The following is a 14,387-nucleotide window of genomic DNA, read 5'->3' as shown; positions in this document are numbered from 1 at the left end:
GGTTATTAATGACGACCATTGTTTATCGATTATCAAATATCATTAAACATATAGAAGCAACATTTCTAACTAACATAACAAAAACAAAAAATTGCATAAAACCGGGAAGTATGAAGATATCAATACTGGGGGTTCGACAGGGTAAACCGCTCTTGCTGTATATGCATACTCTACGTATTTGCGAATGAAATTGTATTTTAATCGGTTACTCCATTCCCTTCATAAATGAGTTTTGTTATGTTATGTTATACGCTTTTTGTGTCAGATTGTTTGCGACCTGTGCATGTGAATGTTCCCTTGGTATTTTTGGCCTCTCTTTTATTGAATTGTTTATTTAAATGTAAACAATATGTTGCTATTGTTTTCACTACAATCTTATAATATATTGTTTTCCATTTGAACTATTTGATATGAAAAAAGTATATCTGAACTGTGCCCTTACATTAAAAAATAACTAAAAACATTTAATAATAATATGTGTTTCATCAACACAAAATCCCCAAACCCACCAATACTTCTACAGCAGGGTTTGCTATGAAACATTATATCATTTAAAGTACAAAACCAGTCTAATATAAAGATCTTAGCTATGTGTCATGATAACTTATGAAGACACGGTATTACATTGGCATTCAAAATAATGAATATAGACATCACTGAGGCATTAAAATAAAAGACATGACAAACATCAATAACAAACCACCTCATACAAAAGCAAAGTTTGGTGAGTAACATAATCACCACCAATACCAATTTTGTATAAAGAATTTAAAAATTTAGTTTCTATTAATTTTTACTGTGAGGTAAGCAAAGCATTCCTCTATTTATCAATCGATATCAAAAAGAGGTTTAAGATATACAAAAATACAATAAAAAATAAGTCGAAAAAAGACAACAGCATGGCAAAACAAACCTTCTGTTTTCATTTGTATGACGTCATTTTATGCCAAAAGCTTTATGCGCAAACTCATGAATAATGTTGGCAAAATCTCAATTTTTATTTTAAATTTATACATCTTTTGAAATGCATCAGAATCGGAATAACAGTAGGGACTCTGTGGGATTGCGACGTCAAAGACGTTAGATCGGCCACTGCAAAAAATGAAAAAAATGAACATTCTTTCAACTGCCGAATCAATGTTTTAGAGGCAGAAAATCTGAATAAAGATAGATTTCTAGGAAGCGCAGATTTAGTTTTGTTTTAAACTGTAATATATGTGCATGATTTAAAATATTTCTTCACTTTTATTTACGATAACAAAAGCGCCTCGATCTCGACGTTCGGAAAAGACGGTCGTTTTTTAGCAGTACTAAGCACATTCCGTCTGTTCTCGCTTTAAACGAAGCCATAAAAAATACATCAGAGACGACTAAAATCAAAGTCTTTTAGCTCATTAATATTTTTGGTAGGTTTAAAGCTTCAATTCAACAATTAACTACCGTAAATTTTCGATTTTTTCAGTATTACGAATAATATGACACGTTCCCAGATCTTCCCGAAGCTTATACATAGTTCATTCGATTGTATGAAAGTTCATCTTTTAGAAAACCATATTTTACTGCAATACAATTTTAAAAGAAAAAAACGATTTCTGTTTGAAGAAAAAAAAAAAGGTTGTTGCTTAAAAAAATGCATATTAAAACAGTTAAAACCATATGCAGAATGGAGAAGAAAAGGCTAAATAGAAAAACTAAGTATTGGGAAGGTAATGCTAATAAAACCTGTCATGAAAAGCTAAAAGAAATCAATAATCGAGAAAAAGAGATACAAGAACATGTAGAAAAGTACGATGATTTGCCTAATGTTGACAAAGATATTCTATCGCGCATGTACAACTTTTTCTGTGGTCTACATCTAACAGTTAATATTGCAGATGTTATTAACAAAGTATTTACGCAAACCAAAAATATTGAAGATTTTGATAGCGAATTCAGTAATGAAAAAGCAGGTATTCTTCGAGATTTAAGATGCATTTGCAAGGCTTTTGCAGTTGGAGGTGAGGAAAAATGCGTCACATCTCTTGATTTCAAAACTTACCTGAATCGTAATGATATAAAAACTAAAGATATCAGTACTGTAGTTGCTACCGGTATCTGGGATAGGATACTTTTATTCTTTAAATTCAATAGCTTATTTCTTCGGCATTTTTTAGTATGTTGTATCGCTGATCATGTTTAATTGGTACAGTTTCTACTTTTCTATTTAATTTTCTTCAAAAACCTGATAAAATTATTATTTAAAGAGCAATAGCTCGTATTAGGTGTCCGATGACGAGATGTTGGCTGTATTGCTGAATTTGTTGATGTTAATTAACCTTATATTTTGTTGGTTACCGTTCTTGTCAATTTAATATCGCTTCTGCCAAATACTTGTTTCCTGTTATCCCTATCGATAAAAGTGTCTGCAAAGGACCAAAATAAGAAATTAACAAATTTGCCTTTCAAGGATAATAACTCATTTATAAGGGCAATATTCCAACCTATTTGTAGGTCTTATTTTGTTGAGCATTTCTGTTGTTTATGTTTTCTTTCTATATATTATAGTTTCAGAAAAAAAAATAAAATGTTGCTAAAATCGTCTTTCAAGGACAATAACCCATATAAAAAGAAACAGAAGACTCACTGACAACGCCGTTGCAAACAAGGAAAAATGACGAAAAGACCAAAAACAGCAAACAAGACACCTCATAGAAAACTACAGATTAAGCAATCCGAATTTAACTTAAAACCGTTGTAAATTTTAGATGCACCAGAAGGGGGAGCATATCTTGCTCCACATGCGGCATCCGTCGTTTTGCTTATTCAAGTTCAAATTCGGAGAACATTCTTATTCGGTGATGTATCAGAGAAACCAGAACGGTAACAGCAGTTGGAAAATATCGGTCACTATCATTGTCAACCAACTCGATATAACATCCGTAATTTTTTTCTGTGGGGTGACTATAACTTTCACACTCAGAATCCTTGATTTAATAGCTGTTTTCAAAGCAAGAACACTTTTTCAAGAACATCACGATAGGAAACGCAAACACTTGAATATCGTATTAACCGGGAAATATGTAATCCATATGCAGGATCTGTGGAAATAATGCTGCATATGAATGGAAAGTTCGTAATTGGGAACCTGTAATCATGTGTTTGGCTTATTAAGTTTTTCTCATCAGACCCTTTTTGTCTATTTCTAGATATATGTCGTCAAGATATTTGGAAGACTTAACTGACCTGCGGTATCCTTAATGTCATGTTCTATAGGGTACATATACGCTCAATATTTTCATCACACATTGCATAACTTAGTGAGAAGATACCGTCTATATAACTTATCGTGGAGTTTAAAGATAATGCTAGATTCTTTTGCAGTCTTCCTCCATTCTCAATTTCATTCCTCAGAAAACCAGTGAATAAAGAAACAAGTCGGCTTGTAGAAACGCACAGTTGATGCCCACTAGCAAACACATCTTTTGTCGTCATATTTGTATTACGGTATGGTTGTAACAGCTGCAATGCGCGCCTCAAATGCATAAACGTTCCGGAAAAATCTATCACGTGGAGTTTTGGAAACGGAAATAATGCGTTATATTCTGTAGCAACAAAGTGCAACCGACAATTTCTGAGAGTTAGCTGTTCTACAGAAGATGAATAACCCTGGAAGTTTTCATTCGACAAGTGAACTAAATAACATGAGTCGAAGTGTAATTGTTTTATGGTTGTCATTTGACCGAATCAGCTTCCAAAGTGTGGCAAAGGCATCATATCGATTCCCAGGAAAGACAACTCTGTCAGAATACCGAATGCATGATCGGGATAACTATAATATGTCACAAAATCTATCGGTTGAGGCATATTTCTCCTGATATCCAATGTTGTTAAGTTTTGAATTGGTTGAAATAGTTCTGTTGAATACACTTTAGATAGATTCAGTATGTTTTTTTTTTTTTAACTTTTGATTTTTTTATTTCCAACAATTACAACATATACATGACATACATACAATATAATACATATATATATACAATGTCATTATTATAAATACATCTTAATTGGAAATATTTTACATTTTCTATTGAAAAGATAAAAAAAAATATATAAATTAATAAATAAATAAATAAATAAATAAATAAATAAATAAATAATGATAACTAACAGATTGGAGTCAAGAGTAAAGAAGAAGGAAAAAAAATAAAATAAAAAAAGATAAAAAAACAAAAGGATTATCCAGTTACATCCCTATTTATATTTTAAATATCAAAAATTTATGTTGAAAAATATTTACAAAATTAACTAGACATATTTCTTTCGTTACAGCCATCAACACAGATCAAGTACATAACATTACAATAATATTTTCTTTAAAATAGATTATAATTAAATAGTCATAAGTTATTGTAACAAAAATAGACATTATCTGGTATTCAATAAAAGTTTTTCAAAAACATTCCATACATTGTCAAATTCAGTTATCTTTTTATTTTTTACAGCTATCATACTCTCTAATTTATACATATCTTTCAGCTTTATTATAGCTGCTTGCAATGAGAGATTCTTTTTAAAGAATCTAGAATTATACACATATTGTTTAATATAAAGAAAAATCATGTTGTATGGGTTGTTGGGGAATATCTTGGATAAGTCTCTAAAAAGAAAGTTTAATTTTTTCATTGGGAGACTTATTCCACCAGAGAGGAACCAGTTATCAATATCCTGTAGAAAATTTTGTACAGTATTGCAATTCCAAAATAGGTGTTCTATAGACTCGTTCTCTGATTTACAAAATGTACATAAAGGATCATCTGTCAATTTTATTTTAACTAAATACTGATTTGTTGCAATAATGCAATGGTTAATCCTATATTGCAACCACTGTAATTTATTATTTTTTGTAACAGCAAAAGGCAGTCTGAAAATCTTTTTCCAGTTCAGATTCTGTTCACCTAAAATTTTAACCCACTTAAGCTGTCCAGTAGGAGTAACATTATTTCTTGTCAGTACAGAATACATATCTTTTGATCCTTTACAATGTTTTAAAAATACTTGCAGACATGATGGTATAAAAGGACAAAATAATTTGTAAGATCCTTTAGTGAAAGATTTTGATGCCTCTTTCACTGCCGAAATAACACTGTTAAATTTAAGAAAATCTGTGTTAATGTTATAGTTTTGCTTAAATTGATCAAATGAAATATACGATCCATCTTGGTCAACTATATCATTTACAAATCTAATACCACTTTTGAAACATTCTTGATAAATAACTGATTTATGACCAATCTTAATATTATTATTTAGCCATAGTGGATTTGATAAAAATGAATCATAAGTCAAGTTTCTTTCTTTTTGAATAATCATTTCCCAGGATCTTAGTACATCTTTCCAAAAATGGTTGTTAACTGTCATATAAAGTTGTCTTATATAATCAACACCACAACTAAACAACTTTCCTTTATCTATATTTGACATGAAAATATTTTGCCATTTACTATCTCTCTGCAAAATCCTTCTAATCCATGTTGATTTAAGGGCTGTAATGAACATATTCAAATCAAGCATTTTCAAACCTCCCTCCAAATAATCTTTGATTAGGATATCCTTCTTTTTTCAGATCGCTTAAAGTACTTTTAGTGTCCTTTTTTTAATAAAGATTGTCATAAAAATATTTAACTTCATTCAAAATATCTTTTTGTTTTGTTATAATTTCCCCATTTTCTTTCTCTACTTTCCCTTTTAATTTTTGTGTTCGTAAACTTTCAAGCTCATGTTTTTTTTGCTTCTAATTCGTTAATGGAATGTTCATCAACTCTTTCCTCTAATTGAGTTACTTCATTTCGAAGATTTATTTCCCTTTTTTCGTCTTGCTTTTTTTTTAAAGCTTGAATATGAAATTGTCTTCCCCCTAATTTCCATTAGAAGAGTCTCAAGCAAAAGCTGACAGTTAATTCTAAAATGAATGTCTGTATTATCTATTTTGTCAACATTTCCATATTATAGACTAAAGCACAATATCGTTTTTTTCACTTCCTGTATGTTTTGCTTAATAGTATTTATATAGTCTATATCATATAATAAAGAGTTGTTAAACTTCCACAAACCTTTTCCCCTAACGAAAGGGTTAAATTCTAAATCTAGCAAAATCATAGAGTGATCTGACCGATAGCTTGGAAGTACATTACAATTTTTTAGACTGTTTAAAAAGTTTTCAGTGAGAAGAAAAAAGTCTAATCTAGCCTGTTTAAAAGGATTTCTCTTCCTCCAAGTGTATTGCTGTACATCTGGAAAAAGTTCTCTATATGGGTCTATCAAATTTCTTTCTTCAATAAATTCAAGAACTTTTTTCCTAGCTTTCGGATTGTTAATATTCACATAGTTGCAATAATCTATACATGGGTTTTGGACAAGATTAAAATCACCACAAATAACAAAGTATTCATTTTCAAAATCATCAATAACAGACATATAATACTGGATTGTCTGTATTTGGTCCGTATAGACATACAAGAGTTATCTTTCTATTTTCTACAAGAATATCTAAAATTAAATAGTTTCCATTTATATCTCTTTTTTTTCAACACTTTGCATTCAAAATTATTATTGAACAAAATAGCTACACCTCTAGAGTTTGAGCTAACAGATGAAAGGTAACACTCATAACCCCACATAGATCTCACTATGTTTTCTATATCATTTGTAAAATGAGTATCCTGAATACAATATATATTACAGTTCTTTGACTTCAGCATATCAAATACGTCTTTTCTTTTTAATGTGTTCCGAAGGCCTTGACAATTAACAGAAAAAATCTTTAATGAACTCATTGATCATAAAATGTTTGCATCCAAATTACATCAAGTAGTTGAATGAAAGAAATGAAAATAATTTTGCAATAATGATGTAAACACAGAAAAGTTATTAGAATGGGGATGTCAAACAGGATAATTTTCAACGGAGTGTTTAAAAAAAAATGAAAAAAAAAAAATAGAACAATAAATGAGAAAAGTTTAAAAAAATATTCAATGGATTGAATATGACAATTGTGATAAAGTATTTTCATAATTATGAACAATGTTTCACAATTTTTCAGTTTATACAGAATAATAACTTTACATTAACATTTGCCATAAGTGTCACTTATAATTATAAAAGAGGGACGAAAGATACCAGAGGGACAGTCAAACTCATAGATCGAAAACAAACTGACACTTTGTAAGTGTGAGTAGTATATATTTACATGTTCAATTATAAGAATAATAGGAATTAGTGACTCAAGGGAGATAACAAAAATACAAGTTAAGTCACCTTAAACATTATAAATGTCATGATTGTATACTATAGTTCTAAGTATACTAATTTTACCATAAAGTTTCTATATAATATAAATTGTCATCAATATTTCTTATTATTATAAAATAGTAAGGTATAAACATATTCTATGACAGAAATAATTGGACATATTGATTCAAGGGAGATAAAAAAAAAACAAAAAAAAACATTGAGTCACTTTCAATATAAGTAGTTAAACTATTTCTTATTTCTAGATATAAATTTGTATAATTTTATAGTTACTAGTTCAGAGATGTCAAAATGAGTACTTGTAAAAGCATTTTTTATTAATTTCAGTTAAAAACAAGAATTTCAATACATTTTGTCTATTTTCTGTGTTGTAACCTTGTCCTTATATTATCAAATAAGTTAAACTTTAGTTGTAAACCATCTTCCAATCTACCATATACTCCAGAGTTGTAAAACCATACAGATTCAAAACAGTTCATGTCTCTCAGTTTACTAATAAGCTGCATGTTTCTCCAGGTAACGTCGTCACTAATGCGTACACTGTTATTCAAGTTTTTTCTATTTACCATCACTTTTCTTTTAACATCACTATTGAATAGTCTTACAATCATTGGTTTTGGTCCAGGTTTGTCTGATGGCAAGCGGTGAATTGCAACAACATCCCGCTCTTCTAGGTGTACGTTAAGATCCCTTTTCACAGGTTCTATAAAGTCTGAACGCAAATTCTGATCCTCACGTCTGGGAAAGTTCATGACTTTGATGTTGTTTTTCCTCGAGTATTGCTCATTATAGTTGGCACAAGTTATTGCCTCTTGGTTCATTCTGGTTGAATCCTCTAAGCCTTTTTTGTTTTTGATAACTACATGTCTGGTTTGGTCAATTTGTTTTCTGAGTTCTTCATTCTCTATTGATAAGGCTTCAAACTTGTTTTGCATCTCTTGCATTTCTTTCTGTATTATTGCTAATTTAGTGTTAAGTTTCTTATCCATAGTTGATTCAAATCTTTGAAAAAGTTTGGTCACAATAGAGGTAACAATTATTTCCAAATCATGGGTTCTTACAAGATCTTTTGTTAGTATGTCAAGATCATCTTTTTTAGTTATCCCCTGAAGGTTTGTTTTGATTTCATCAAGTTCCTTTTGTAGACTATTTAATCCACTAGTATCCATACTATTGTCTGACTCACTAGACAACTCTGAATGAGTTCTCTTTGGTAATTTAGGTTGTGCTCTGGCTTTTGTTTTATCTAAATCCCTTCTGACTGACAATAGTGTTTGAACAGTTTTAGTGTCAGTAGATTTCTTTTCCTTAGAATTTTGTCCAGTTTTATTACTTGGTAAAGAATTGCCTCCAGGCATAATGTTGTTAGACAATATAACTGCTCACAACAGAAAATCAATAATTCAATTCTAAATATCCAAATGGAAATTCTTTAGAAGCTCATAGGTAAGTAATTCCACATCAAATTTCTTCAAAACATATATATTAAGAATCCAAATTCACTTCTTCATCATTTGGTATTGGTTTTAATTACTGGCACCTTGAAAAAATAACTAAATTCTGCAAAAACTGAGGAGCTGATTTTTATGGTGTTGTCAGCTCGGCGGCCATATTAAGTCTTCAGTATGTTTTTAGACATGTCAAGTATTGCAAGTTTTTGTAAACCTTAAAATGATTTATCAGATAAATCACAAAGTTGATTTTGACTCAGGTAAAGTTCTTGTAGGTATCTATAATTAACGAAAGAATTGTTCCCAATTATTTTTAATCGATTTGAACTCATATCTAGAACTTTGATATCTCCCGGTAAATTTTGAGGTATAAAAGTAAGTCCTCTGTTTTTACAATTGGCTATTTTTACTTCCTCTTTTTCTCTAAATTCATATCTGATATCGCAGTCCGATGCATGTACGAATTCATTACGATAAATAATAACAGAAAATACTGAATAAATTATAATCCTCTCCATATTGTAATATCAATATTTGAAATACAGTTTTTGATTTACTTGATTTTAAGTAAGTCATGTGAAATATATGTTGCATATAATCCTACATAAATACGTTTCATGTTACAGACTTAAACAACACCAACTGTGTACGCATAATAAAACACTTTTGAATTAGGATATGAGAAAGAGAAACTAAAATTAACAATACAATAGTCCAATAGTGACCATAACAAATTTATTGTCCGATTCGGTCTGTCTGTGTCTCAACTCACTAGGTACACATTTTCGCGGTTTATCAGATTTTAAGACACGATAACTTTCTTCTGATCTGTTGTGATTATGTCCTTTTAATTGTTGTGACATTTTGTCTTTTGTTTTCTATGTTGTGTTTTGTGTACTATTGCTTGTCTTTTTTGTCTTTTTCTTTTTTTTTTTGTCATTGGCGTTGTCTGTTTATTTTCGCCTCTCTTTGTCTGGTTGTGGATTGGCATCGCTCAGATGCATGTGTAGCAAGAAACGCCTTACCTTTCGATGTACCCTGTCTCGCTCCTTTTGGTTTCCAGTGTTTTGTTTACCTTTACTAGAATCATCTTTTTAGGTTTATGAGATTTAAACATCCGTAAAATACTTTTGCCTCTAATGATATCCAAAAACATATGGCTTCTTGTATCGATCAATTTCGGAATATTTTCCCTTTTCATATATCCATGTTAAAGCATGTGCATATGTTGAGGTTTAATACTAGTATTGGTTGACATTGTATTATCATGTTATCTGGAAAACCTTGTCGTTGATAGCTATTAATTTTACAAATACAAATCGTGTACTGGATTTTTAAAACCAATTCATTCATCTTCCTAGTACATGTTGAGAATTTTTGTGAGGTGTACATTTTCATCTTACAGATTTCAATTTGCCTTAACTTCGTTTTTATAGTTCAGTTTCAATGTTCGATTTAATACAATAAGTAAAAGATCATTGTTTTATGGAGTAAAATGATTGTAAGGTGAATATTTTTGTCTGACATGGGATATCTCGGATTTTTAATTCGTTGGTCAATGCAAAGACTCTTAGTTATTATAAGTGACTAGAAAACACCCACGACATCGCGGATCCGTGACTAAATTAAAGTACCTACGCCTTATTTAAAACCTGGATTTTTAGTTAAATTAGTATTCGTATTGCCATCTGATAAAGTCGTGCTGATAATAAGGTGCATAGTTTTCTCTGCTATCAAAATCTTTCTGTTTGAACCCGTCCTGGTTTTCTTACCACTACCGGAAAATTCATGTAACAACGATTGAATTTAGAAGTATTTATCTCTGTATAATGACAAAGTTCATGACCTCGTTATTGTAGTATTATGGAAGTACACCAATGATTCATGACCTTTCTTTATTAAATTCTTCAATTTCAAGCAGGCACAACCATTTTGTTTTAAGTTCAAATAAAGTGACAATCATTGCATGTCAAAGCAACACTTTATGGTATCTTGTACTGAAAAAATAAAAAAAAGGAAAGAACTGGTTCCCGGAAATCCGGATGTAACAGAACAGGTATTTCAGATCTGACAGGCAAAATGTACCCTCTTTTTAAAATTTCATGCAATATTTTTATCATTCAAAATCATAAGTTAAAAAGTATTCTACAATGTTCACCTATTTCATTTGATACCAAATTTACCTAAATATTCTACATATTTTGAAAGTTACACCCATGCGTACATATTTTGAAAGTTACACCCATGCGTACATATTTTGAAAGTTACACCCATGCGTAGGAACTCTTTTGTGTTAAATATGCATTACTTTCTGCATGCGGGAAAGCGTATAAAACACGGATCGATACCGGTCTTCGGATTAAGATATTTTCTCAAAACTTGGCGTTTTCTGAAGAAAAAAGATTGTTTCAATGACAAATCTAGGAAATACAAAACACTACATTTATACGTCATACCACAAACATTTCCGGCTTCGTATGGTTTTAGAGGAGTTGCGGCTCAATGAAATCGGTCTCTTACTTTATCATGTTTATTAGTACAGAAAGATCATCTCGTTTTGATATAAAGTAAAATAACAAAAATACCGAACTCCGAGGAAAATTCAAAACGGAAAGTCCCTAATGAAATTTTAAAATAAAAAGCTCAAACACATCAAAAGATAACAACTGTCATATTCCTGCCAGTTCCATAACAATTCCATTATATTGCAACAATGTGTGAACAAAACAAACAGACAAGTTTCTCGTTTTTTATATATTAGACCGTTGGTTTTCCCGTTTGAATGGTTTTACACTAGTCATTTTTGGGGCCCTTTATAGCTTGCTGTTCGCTGTGAGCCAAGGCTCCGTGTTGAAGACCGTACTTTTACCTATAATGGTTTACTTTTACAAATTGTGACTTGGATGGAGAGTTGTCTCATTTGCACTCATACCACATCTTCTTATATATATTTCACTATCCAGAAATGTTAGTTTACAACTAATGGCTACATATGGTGTGCAATTGACCGAGAAAAGATAACAATGGGGGAATGGCAGTCCATACAAGAACTAGAAAAGTGCATTTATAAAGTAATATACAATGAAATAAAATACACATAAGAAACAATCATAGTTTAAAATTGATACCCTTTTAAAACAAGTCACCTTTCATGATAGACATAACAGCATTTTAAGATAAAATCTCGACATTTAAAGATCACACCAATCTGCTTGTACATTCAATACACATTAAGCTTAAATATCTAAAATTGAAGGCCTGTAAGTGTTCATTTCACTCTACATCTTTTTACTAAAAGTGTCCACATGTTTACACACATTTGGATCAACATGATAAAAATATTCACCTAGCAGTATGTTAATTTGTTTTCGTAGAACTGTAGTTTGTGAAGCAAAAGTTGGGGAAGTTACTCATCATTGACGCTCGAATCGTAAAAGGTAAAAAGGACAAATAAAGTACAAAGTAAAAGAGTATTGAGGACTCAAAGTTCAGAAAAGTTTTGCCAAATACAGCTAAGGTCATCTATTCCTAGGGTAGAAAATCCTTAGTATTTTGAAAAATCATTTATTCATAATTATGACCATATCAATGATAAGTAATGTCAATATATAAGTGCTGACTGCTGGGCTGGTGATACCATTGGAGAAGGAACCTCCACCAGCACAATGTAAAAACAATATTGTCTACATCGCAATGTTTACAATGTTAACACGATATCGTGTCAACATCGTTAACATTGTAGGAACTCTTATATATATTGTTTACATCGTCGACATCGTTAATATCGCGATGTATACACTATAGTAACGATATTGTGTTTAAATCGTTAACATCACGATATCAACAATGTTTAAACGATATCATGTTAACGTCGTTTACATTGTAACATCTCTTACATACTGCTCGTGTATGTAACAATGTGTTTGATTTTAACGAAAGAAATCACTGTATTACAGAAAAATTATTACATCATGGTTTTCGATATCACAAACTAGTCAAAACATTTACTAAATTTTATCATTGGTACAAGGACATCATTCGTTAATTTAAATCAACATTCAGACATCTTATACGTTCAGGTATTTCACATCCAATCTTGTATGGTAATTCTTTACAAAGCACAAAAATGTCGGCATTCATTTCAAGAGCTAAAATTTTTAAACAGATTTATTCAGAAGGGATATTAACGATGGCATATTTTGGAATTAATATTGATTCACTCATAGGGTCCTTGCATCGGAAAAAAACACATTTATTCTAAAACCAGTTGTTGGCATGATACGGGTTATGTTCGTCTCATATATTTTATGATAGTATGATTTCCCCCCCAAAAAAAGATAAATAGGTTGTGAAAAAGAAATTTGTAATATCAATTGACAATGCAAAATATCTAAATACGTCTAATTTGTTTGCACTGGATGGCTTTACAGATAGGGTAATGGATTTGATTGATTTGTCTGGTCTGAAAACAGGACCAAACAGATTGTCGGGCGAATGTTAGGTACCTCGGAAATATTTGTGTAAAGAATATAAGACTTACAAAAAACTTTATAATAAACATAGAAAAATCGTTTTCTGAAAATTATAAGTACGGTAACTGTGTTCAGTATATAGATTTTTCATACAACCAGCTTTATACGTTAGATATAGAAATTGATACCGCATTGTCTAACCTGTTTTATAACTTGAAGGTTTTCAACGGATCGAATTTGATGAATCAGAAAGAAGAATTACGATTACCAGAGGACACCATAATTAGCGTTACCGTCCCCCGAAGTCTAAAAGTATTGGATATTTTGTTTTAATCTATGCGTATTGTATCTACGCTTTTTCTAAACGTGAAACATGCCGACCATTTGACAGTTTTGAACATTTCTCACACAACATTTAACAGATGTGTTGGGGCAATGCTAGGAATGGACAATGTAACTGCTCTGAGTATGGTAGGGATTCCATGTTCAGATTTAAGCATAGGTTTGTTAGCACGATTAAAAAAACCTAAAACTATATTGATAAGTAATTTTGAATTAACATAGGCTTAGCTTCAGATACAGAGGGGCGTTTTTTTACGGAGTTAAAAGAATTAGAAGAATTAGATATATCAGATAATGGACTTGAACATCTACATAAGAAACTCTTAAATTCACAAAGAGAATCTTTAAAGACAATTAATTTTGAGAAGAACAAATTTATTGACTTTCCGACTTTCCTTTTTGAATTTTTCTCCGAGTTCAGTACTTTTGTGATTTTAATTTTTTCCTATAGATATGAATACATTTTCTAATTTGTGTGAAATTAGTGTCAAAAGTAACAAAATTCGATATCTAAGTAAAAGTGTTACAGACCGTATTAATGCTGCACAAAAGAGATTAAGAAAGAAAAAGTTAAAAATATTCCTTGAAGACAACCCACTGTTGTGCAACTGTGAAGCGATAGAACTTATCGAATGGTTATTCACCACAATACAAAAAATAACTAGTCTAAACAAAAACATACCAAGTGAGCTATAAAAACCACAAGTTGTATTAAAAAAGACTACACCATGGCAAAAATAAAAACGTCGAAAAAACAAACAATAAAACAGTACATACTGAAAACTAAAGACCGAGCAACACGAACACTACTTAAAACTAGAGGTGACGGCATGCTAAA

At 30.8% G+C, this 14,387-nt stretch overlaps 1 protein-coding gene across 1 annotated transcript in view; it reads left to right on the top strand.

Moving 5' to 3' along the window:
* The window catches only part of LOC127704502 (leucine-rich repeat and immunoglobulin-like domain-containing nogo receptor-interacting protein 1-B), a 107,871-nt gene that overhangs the window by 21,905 nt on the left and 71,579 nt on the right, over positions 1-14,387 (top strand). The window lies entirely within an intron of this gene.

The sequence above is a fragment of the Mytilus californianus genome, unplaced genomic scaffold, assembly GCF_021869535.1.
Source record: "Mytilus californianus isolate M0D057914Y unplaced genomic scaffold, xbMytCali1.0.p SCAF_6, whole genome shotgun sequence".
Lineage (NCBI taxonomy): Eukaryota > Metazoa > Mollusca > Bivalvia > Mytilida > Mytilidae > Mytilus > Mytilus californianus.
Note: the sequence above shows the minus strand (reverse complement) of the source record. Positions and strands in the feature narration are given on the sequence as shown.